The sequence below is a fragment of the Stylophora pistillata genome, chromosome 3, assembly GCF_964205215.1.
Source record: "Stylophora pistillata chromosome 3, jaStyPist1.2, whole genome shotgun sequence".
NCBI classification, from domain to species: Eukaryota; Metazoa; Cnidaria; class Anthozoa; order Scleractinia; family Pocilloporidae; genus Stylophora; species Stylophora pistillata.
The window spans coordinates 11330829-11339840 of NC_142521.1; the positions used below are offsets into that span (position 1 = coordinate 11330829).

The 9012-nt window shown below is 41.6% G+C and overlaps 1 pseudogene; it reads right to left on the bottom strand.

Annotated features, from left to right (window-relative positions):
* Positions 1 to 295: 295 nt before the first annotated feature.
* Positions 296 to 7360, bottom strand: LOC111321079 (dermatan-sulfate epimerase-like protein; annotated as a pseudogene).
* Positions 7361 to 9012: the final 1652 nt, after the last annotated feature.

Here is a 9012-nt window from a genome sequence, read left to right on the forward strand (position 1 = left end):
TTCGAGAAGTATAGTGTGTCTTAATCGAATTTTTATCATTATTAAGTTCTTAAGATGGGGCTTGGTAAACGGAAAATGAATGAAAGGGATAAAATGATCGACAAGTTGAACTCTAATAATCCCCGAGACGAAGTCGAGGGGATTATTCGACAATATTCACCGAACCTGAGGCGAATAATTGTTTTAGTATTATTTCAGAGCTGAACAACAAAGAAATTTCTAAAATCATAACATTTTAATAACATTTATTAACATTTTGTTTTAACATTTTATATAAACCGCGTGGAGCGGTATTTTGAATTGGTCATCGTTTAACCTCGTCCAATCAGAAAAGGGCAACCGCGTGAAGGTTTCTGGCTGGCACATGAGAATCTTGCTATGCATCCCGGACGCTCTAATACTGTGGGATTTTGATTTTCTTCAAGGGCTAGCTCTGGTCCGTTTCGATGAATTTTCGATTGGAAGGTACGAGGAGAATCGTGAATCTTTTGACCTTAATGCTACGAAGTTTGAAAGCGGAGCAATGCGATTTTCAGGGATAAAATCGCTCGGGCGCTGGAAGTCTTTTTGAACAAGGATTCCACCTTTGTCTTTCTTTTAATACGTTACATTAACGACGAACTCAAACTTATTCAAAATCGCTCAAAAAATCATTTTTGAGGCAAAAGGACGACTATACACCACAGGTAAAGTAATTCGATGTTTATTTATCATTGATTTATGTACATAGTCAGCAATACATCACTATAGGTGAGGCAAACAGTAAATCTGGTACATTCACTATAAAATAACAATCGGCTTCACAAACAGATTGTATGGGCCCCTGTGGTCCACAAGAACCCGGACATTTTTGAGTCCGCAACTTTTTCGTCGCACATTGGCTTTCCGTCCACACGTATCCGATGAATACGGTTGATGAATCTGCAACTTTTGAAAGCGCTTCCCAGTGCAGTTTTTTTTTTTTGAATACGCAATATTGATTACGGCGTCGCATGACCGGTCGAATACGAACATTATTGAATACGCGTACGCAACGATATCAGATCCAGTCGTCCTCGCGCATAATTCGTGCCAATAAACGAGGCATCTTCTGGCGAAGGATATTGCTTAAGAAAGATGCGCAAGATATCAGACTACTTTGTCTGACATGATTCCTAGTCAACAATTTCGATAGTTTTGGTCGCTCGCACAACATCGTTAGTTTGAGCAATAACTCGATTTGAACCGAGTTCTGTCCAATAAAGGTCTCTGCTTTGCCTTTTGTTTATTCCTGTCCTGATTAAGACATCTTTTCTCGTGGTTAGCCAGTCTTTAAGACTTTCATGCGACTCGTGTTAAAACTTCTAGTAGACAAATGGAAAGAACACTTATAACCATCGCGGGCTCAAAGTTTTTTGATGGTGCTCATGCTCTGTTGGCGTAACCGTTGAGATATTCGGATACGTATCGGACACGTTTGAACGGACTAAATACGATCCGTGTAGACGCGAATTATTTTTCTTATCCACATCGAGAAAGCTGCGGATTAAAAAATATCGGAATATATGCGTGGACAGGGCTTAAGTCGATCTCAGAAGGGCTCAAGTTGTCGAGATTTATAATGGCTGATTTGAAAGGAATCACGTTTTTATCATTCTAACACAATCAGTCATTTTCCTACATTAGTTTGTTGTATAAGAGCTTTTCTTCTTTTATTCACTCTCACGTTTCACCCTCACAACCACTCAGTTAAATCCATCATTTTTAAAAACTTTAAATTACTTCAAAACGATCCAGAGACAAGCACTATCTTTTCGCAGCCTCCGCTCATTTCATTCAAACGCGACAAAAACATAGGCAATTTTTTGGTCAGAAGGTTCTTTTCAGACTAATGACCAACCAGGCACTTTTAAATGCGCTCGTGCACGATGCAAAACGTGTCCTTTCATTCACAACACTGAGAAAATATGGGGACCCAAACGATCTATTAAGATCACCGATCACTTCACATGCACCTCCGCCAATGTAATCTATTGCATAACTTGCACTTATTGCAAAAATATTTACATCGGCGAAACAGGCAGAAGACTAGGTGACCGATTCCGAGAACACCTTCGCGACGTGGAGAGGAATAACAAGGACACGTCGAAACCAGTCGCTAGACATTTCAATTTACCTAATCATTCTTAACAACATATGGCAATCTGCGGTCTTTCCTTACACTTAGGTAGCAAGGAAAGCCGTAAAACTCTTGAACAAAAGCTCATCTTTCAAACCGGCAGTCTAAATCCCACAGGTATCAACGAACGCTTTTCATTCCACTAATTTATTCGCGTTTTTCTTGTTGCCATGTTCCCACCAATAACGTAGCTCCATTTTCTGCCTTTAAAAACACACACAACCCACAATTCCTCTATTCGCTCCGACGAAGGGCTAAAGCTAGAAACGTCAGCTTTTACAATCGTAACGGTGGCCAATTTACCATTTCAACTTTGTTGATATATTGAAATTATTTCGTTACCCCCACCGACGCAGCCTCAAACAGTTTCTTTAGAAACTATCAGCCTTTTTTCTTCAATAAGAACGTTTAGTTTGGGAAGGTTAGGAAAATGTATTACGTTTTTATAAATGTTGTCACGCTCCTATCACTCGCCATTAAAGAATGTGACTTGTCAATCAGCTAAGTTCTGACACTTCGACATTAATCAACTTTTACTACTCGCCCCTGGTTGTGACAAGACATATTTGCGCGAAGACTGAGTCAAGACTATTTACTAGCTGTCAAAATGGCGACCTAGAATAGTTAATAAATCATTCGTCGAAGGCGAAGTAAATGTTCGTCTCGGGAAATATTCAACAGCGTTCAATACAATAGCATTGAAAAAAGAATTAGAAACCTTTTTTTCTTTAATAAACTAGGGATCACAAAACGAAGCTCGGCCAACACTTTTCAAAAACGTTATCAAGGTTAAGAAAAAGGACTAAGGGTACTTGAATTCGGGTGGCTAGGCTTATCTGCCAGAACATGACCCATTCTAAGAATTTTGGCTGGTGTATTTTCAAGTTCATCTTTCCAAATGGATCGAGAATTAAATTTTAGCTTATCCCCAGAGTTTTGTCAGTTTGCTGACACCCACGTAACCAGGCCTCCTGGGCAGAGAGTTAGAGAGGTTTGATGGAAGCAAAGTGTCTTTCTGGAAGATACAACTCAAAGACCCACTCACAAGTATTTTTGTACCACCTAATCTGGTTAATCATATTCAAATTTTTTCATTACTTCAGAGCAAATTTCCTCAATTCTCACGATGTCTTCAGCGTTCAGTTCTCGTTCCCAGGCCTTGACAATCCTGGAGCCAATCAATTCTTCAAGGATCCCAAACCAAATTGCCCAGTCCGCACGGCTGTAAGTAGGCGATGTTCAGCAGCTGGAGAAAGAGGAACGCCCACAAAGCGAAGAAGTTTCTCTGCCGTTCTTCGAGGTCTAAAGATCAGGTCCTCCATTTGAACAAAGCGTATGACTCCTATTTGAGGCTGCGCATTGGCACGCAGAAACTCTTTCGTCTGCGCAACCCACAGATGGGCAAGAAATTGCACGAGGGTTCCTTTGTCATTTTTATCGCTATGTTCCTTGAGTACTTGCTGCATTTCTAAAAATTTTGGTACAGAATTTGTCATGAACGTTTCTGAGCACCCGCGAGTCTTAACTGTATCAATGGCGGTGTGGACAGCAGTGCGAAGTTGAACATCCACACGAATTTCTCGAAGCCACGCGTTCACCCACCCTCTCGGGTCTCTAACCACGACTATGGCACGCAGTCTTTCCGCTACGATCTTCGGTAACGATGACAAGGTCAGACCCCAAGCGGGATCCGACAGACGGACAGCTGGAAGAGCATTGTGAAGCTCTAGGGATAAATTAGTTAAAACTCTTTTCGGGTCTTTAGCAAGATATCGAAACCATTCTTCATCCCGAAGCGCTCCGGATGAATGGTGAAAACCATGGGAAGTAGAACATGGATCAAAAAAGCTTTTCGCACCTCTCCCAACTTCTACATAGAAGAAATTCGAAGAGTTTTGAAACAAGTATTCTAGTATTTCCGAGCCTGCTAGAGGTAAAGATGTGAATAGCACAAACGGTGGAGCTTCTACTGGTTCGTAGAGAACATGACTTTCGCCGGAAGTTCTAATCATTTTGGGTAATTCTAAGTCACATCCTTTGCCAACACACAGACCAATACAAACAGCTGTTATTGTTATTAACAATGTCAAACCAAGAAAAATGACGAGGAAATCACAGATAGTTCCTCGAAGCATCTTTCGTCGAAGCTGTAAGTAGAGAAATAGCAACGGGATCGAAACAGTAAATGGCAGGAACAAGGAGGATAAAACATTCCAAGTTGTGTGCAAGTTACTCTCACTTGGGGATAAAGTTAAATCTTCCTCTTCTCCAGATGACATGACATTCAAACCAAAACGCAGAGTCCTAGCTCTCTTTTCACCGATCTCAACCTTGCAGTATCCTCCAAACTTCAAGAACTTATACCTAGAGTAAGGTTCATTATGTTTTGTTGCTAAGGAAACATTGTAGCGAATTCCATTGACTGTCACCGATAGCTTCACTCCATGATCATGCCCAGTCACTATTTGTGGGAGTTGGTCTACTTTATGTCCAGGGCCGAGAAATAAGTACGCAGTCCGTGTATATCGTACGTTCAACGGCGTTGTTATATTAAGGTAATGCGTTCGAAAGGAATGGAAGCTTGACGAGTAACTTGTCGAGTTGGCAAAACTCTTCTGATCGGTCCCGAAGTTAAACCAGTAAACTCTGTGCAAAATTCCCTCAATGGAAACAATAGCATGTGGTGTTTTTGACATGTTCGCATTGACTATGAAGGGATGGTCCACGTTATGAAAGAAGGCGCTCATAACAGTTGCTTGACCGTCTATTTTGCGTTTGATATGGTCGACCACGAGGAGTGCGTTGGGATTCAACATAATCAGGGAACGATATACACTAAGAAGGCCCAGATCTTGTCGATACCAACCACTCATCTCTCCACTCATAAAGACCATATCATCTTCACTTGACGCTGATCTAACATCTCCCTCGGCTCTCCAAGCTTCCATTGTTCGAAAATTAATCCACATTTTGCACTCTCCTTTCTGCCCCTCAAAGGGCTCGTAGCAAGATGACTTCTGAGAGGGCCCGAATACTAAAGCATTATTGAGGAAAGTGTACTTGTAGGCGTAGTATGTCTCTGTAATGAAGGGTACTCCATTTGGGGCAAACACAAATGACCCTTGGTCCGGCTGCTCATGGCCAGGGTTAAAGCCTCTCCATCCTTGTGGCAGCCATGATCGAACACGTTTTGTTCTAACAAGAGAGTTTATCGCCCGTCCGTGGAGCACCCCACACTTAAAGGAAAGAAACGTTCTCTTCTTACCCCAGGGACTGGCCAAGTTATCACCGGGAGATATGTCTAATCCTCCCCCGTAAGTTACTACTCCCCAGTCGCTAAACACGTGCAGTCGAGGCAGGCTTGGGTTGGGTAGTGCTCTCTCCTGAATATCAGGATTGTAAAATAGGAACTCTGTGTGAAGCATGCTTCTTTGTTGTGAAGCCGCTTGATTGTAGACTCTTACCTTTGCTATTTGAACCTTGCGCTCTCTAATCTGTCTGGCCAGCCAATTTCCCAAGCCATTTCTCAAAACATAGTTGTCTAGGAAAACTAGCTGGCTTTCAGGGCCATAAAACCAGTTCCGATTAGAGTCGCCATAGCCAACAGTTTCCTTGAACCCTGGGAGCACCGTATGGTAAAGAAACGACGCGTGCTCTTTGAGCCAAGGAGATTGCGTGAAGTCTACGCGAAAGTGGCGTAACGCAAGGAACACATACTGAGTTAGTGAACGTGTTGTATAGGTGCCATACGCGACGCCTTCGTTATTGGAACCATCCACAATGAAGTTAAACAGCTCTAATTTTCTACTTAACATTAAATGAGCTCGTGACAGCCATTTCTCCCCCTCCAAGAACTTGTGTCGGGCGACAATCAAGGCGCCATTAAATATCGCCATATAGTTTGTGGCTACGTGATTTTGAAGATAAGTAGATCCCCACCAAAGCTTGAAAGATCTTTCGTACAATTCCTTTGTCGCTGCCGTTATATTTCCCAAGAAGCGAGCTCTTTGAGCGTCGTTTAAACGCGTGTACAGAAAGTCGTACGCTGTCGCCATGCCGGTTAAAGAGTGGGCTACGGGGACATCGTCATGGAATGAAGCGGCGACGCGCCAGTTGGGAAGATTGGAAAGCCGCTCCATAAACAGAATAGCAAGCTCTGTCGCATTGATATCCTGCGGATTGAGAACGCAATAGAAAGCTAACGCAGTGAGGTGATTGCCATAGTGCTCGTTCCAAGCACTAGAAAAGGCTTTCCACTCCCTGGGAGGTAAAAAATATTCAAGCCTCTGTTTAAAATCTTGAGTTACCAAGTCAATCCTTTGCGATATTTTAGCGTGAGTAGTTCGTGTGCGTTCGTGGAGACTAGGGATATCTTTCCCGTTAAAAAACAAGAAAGGATGAAGCTGTTCCAAATCATTCGAGGAAGTTTCGGAAGTAACTATAGCAACTATTCCTAAAACAATTAAAGTGTAGGGGTAGCCGAGGTAAAACACTTTTTCCATATGTAGCTGTCGGTCAGCTTGTTGGTCAAGTCAAGATGTTATCGCAGATTTTGAGAAAGAACAATTACGGCCACGATTCAGTCCCTCTAGCTTGTTTACATGACTCAATGCAAATCTCAAAACAAAGCCTCAGTCCCAAAGGTATTCTATTATTTTCAATGAACTGAATGCGTGTATTGATTGTCATAAAGTTGGAGTTTTTTCAAAAGTTTTTGTTGCAAAAGCTGTTTACTCGAGGTCTACTTTAACCTGTTTAGCATGCCAACAAGCTCTCTTACATCACTGGCAGCCGCTTATGAGCACGGTAGCAGGTGATCCGTTGTACAACTTCACTTTCCAAATTTGTGTGAAAGGACCTTTTCTGACACCGTCTCTTACTCTAAGGTCCCCAGAGTGAGCAGAGGCCTGACCAGCTCTTATGGGCGGCCGTCACCACCAAAAATACAAGGATGTCAAATAGATCAGTAAAATACAAAGATGGTTCAAGGATCAGCTTCAGGATAGCATAGTTAATAAAGGAATGGCATGGCCAAATTATAGACAGTCTAAGTTTCAATGGATATATGAAGTTCATATATTTTGAACTGCGGTATTAAATGCGTATGATGCACGATCCTTCGCCGTAGATAGCGCTATTTATGCAATAGCGAAAATCAGACCTGAAGAAAAATCAGGCCTGTACGGGATTCGAACCACTGACCTCAGTGTTCGAATCCCGTAAAGGCCTGATTTTTTTCAGGTCTGATTTTCGCTATTGCATAAATAGCGCTATCTACTGCGAAGGATCGTGCATCATACGTAAGTCTAGGTTTCCTTCATGAAACAGAACACCCTAAACTTAAATAGTTTAGCCAAATGATAAACGGTCTAGTTGCCCATGTCGACTTGGAACATGAAATTGTGAAATGGACCAACCAAATTGCGAATAGTCTAGCACTCATTCGCAATACAGTACACAAACGGTGTTGCTTTGCGTCAAATGACCCAGGGTAATACGGAGTAGCACAGCGTAACACAAACGGTGTAGCTTTGGGTGAAATGGGAGACCCTTAGACTTCTAAGAACAAACTCCTCTCAAACAATATTTGAGGAGAAAATTACAAATGCAGCGCATTTGCTAAAGAGAGGCTACCCAGAGGACCTCATTCATTAGCACAACCCTCTCAGAAGTTGATTAAAAAACAGGAAATTAGCTCTTCAACAGAAACAAAAGACGAACAAACGAATCTTGCCTTTTCTACACAATACCAACCATCAGTGCCAAACCTAAAGCAAATTCTCACGAGACATTGGCATTTAATAGAAACACAACCACGACTGAACGAAATATACAAAAATCCGCTCCTCGTATCTTACAAAAGAGGACGGTCACTCAAAGACATACTCGTGAGGGCCAAACTTTTAATAGGCTACTCTAAACACGCGCTGGGGAGTCGTGTAGGCCTGTCAACCCCATTTTACAGAAATGTAAAGAGAGATATAAATATAAATAAATACTCCTATCGAAACAAACGACGAAACAGCCATGTGTCCTCTCAGTTGTCTGAATATTATACAATAGTTTTTATACAGCAACTGTAACAGATCGAAAGGTAAAACTCGACTGTAGCCACGAGAGTTATTATTATTATTATTTTTTTTTTTCTTATCAGTTCTGTCGTTCGTCTTTGTTAATTGTAATTAGCGTAAATAGTTCTCGTCTCGATAGTTCAGTTCTGTATTTATTAGTTTGTATTTTTTCGTGCTGTCAAAATCTAAATTAAGTTTGTCAGCGTTGTTTCATGCAATCGCCTTTGAGTATTGTGTAGCCTTGTTTAGTCTATTGTTTTAGCCTTTTTATCTGCTATATAACATCGTAGTTGTGATTTTCATTCAGTCGTTGTTATTCCGGAGTGCCGTACAGATCTTGTAAGTAGTTACGCTTTCGTTTGTATTTTCCTGTAGTTTCTCGTATTCCTTTCGTTGTATTTTTGTTTCGTTGGGTTTAAGTTCGCATTGTTAATTCTGTATTTTTTCTGTGTGTTATGTACAAGTGAATCGTCGAGATTAAAAGGTACGTATTTCAAACTGTAACGGAGTGTCAGTTACATGCATTCAAAGATCTGAAGTGGATGACATGTTGTCCGGAATTGAAGGTCGGAGAAGACGCCGAGCTCACTCAGAAGAAGCCCTCGAAAGTGTGCGAAAGAAGAATTCGAGGTCAGGGTGTTTATCCAGAGTAACGATGTTGTACCGTGCTACGGAAGTTCTGCTGAGTGATCCGAAAAATGTCGATGAAGTTAAACAGAAGTTACTGGAGATTGATGAAGCTTTTTCTCGCTTCGAACAGCTGCACTACGAATAAATCTCAAC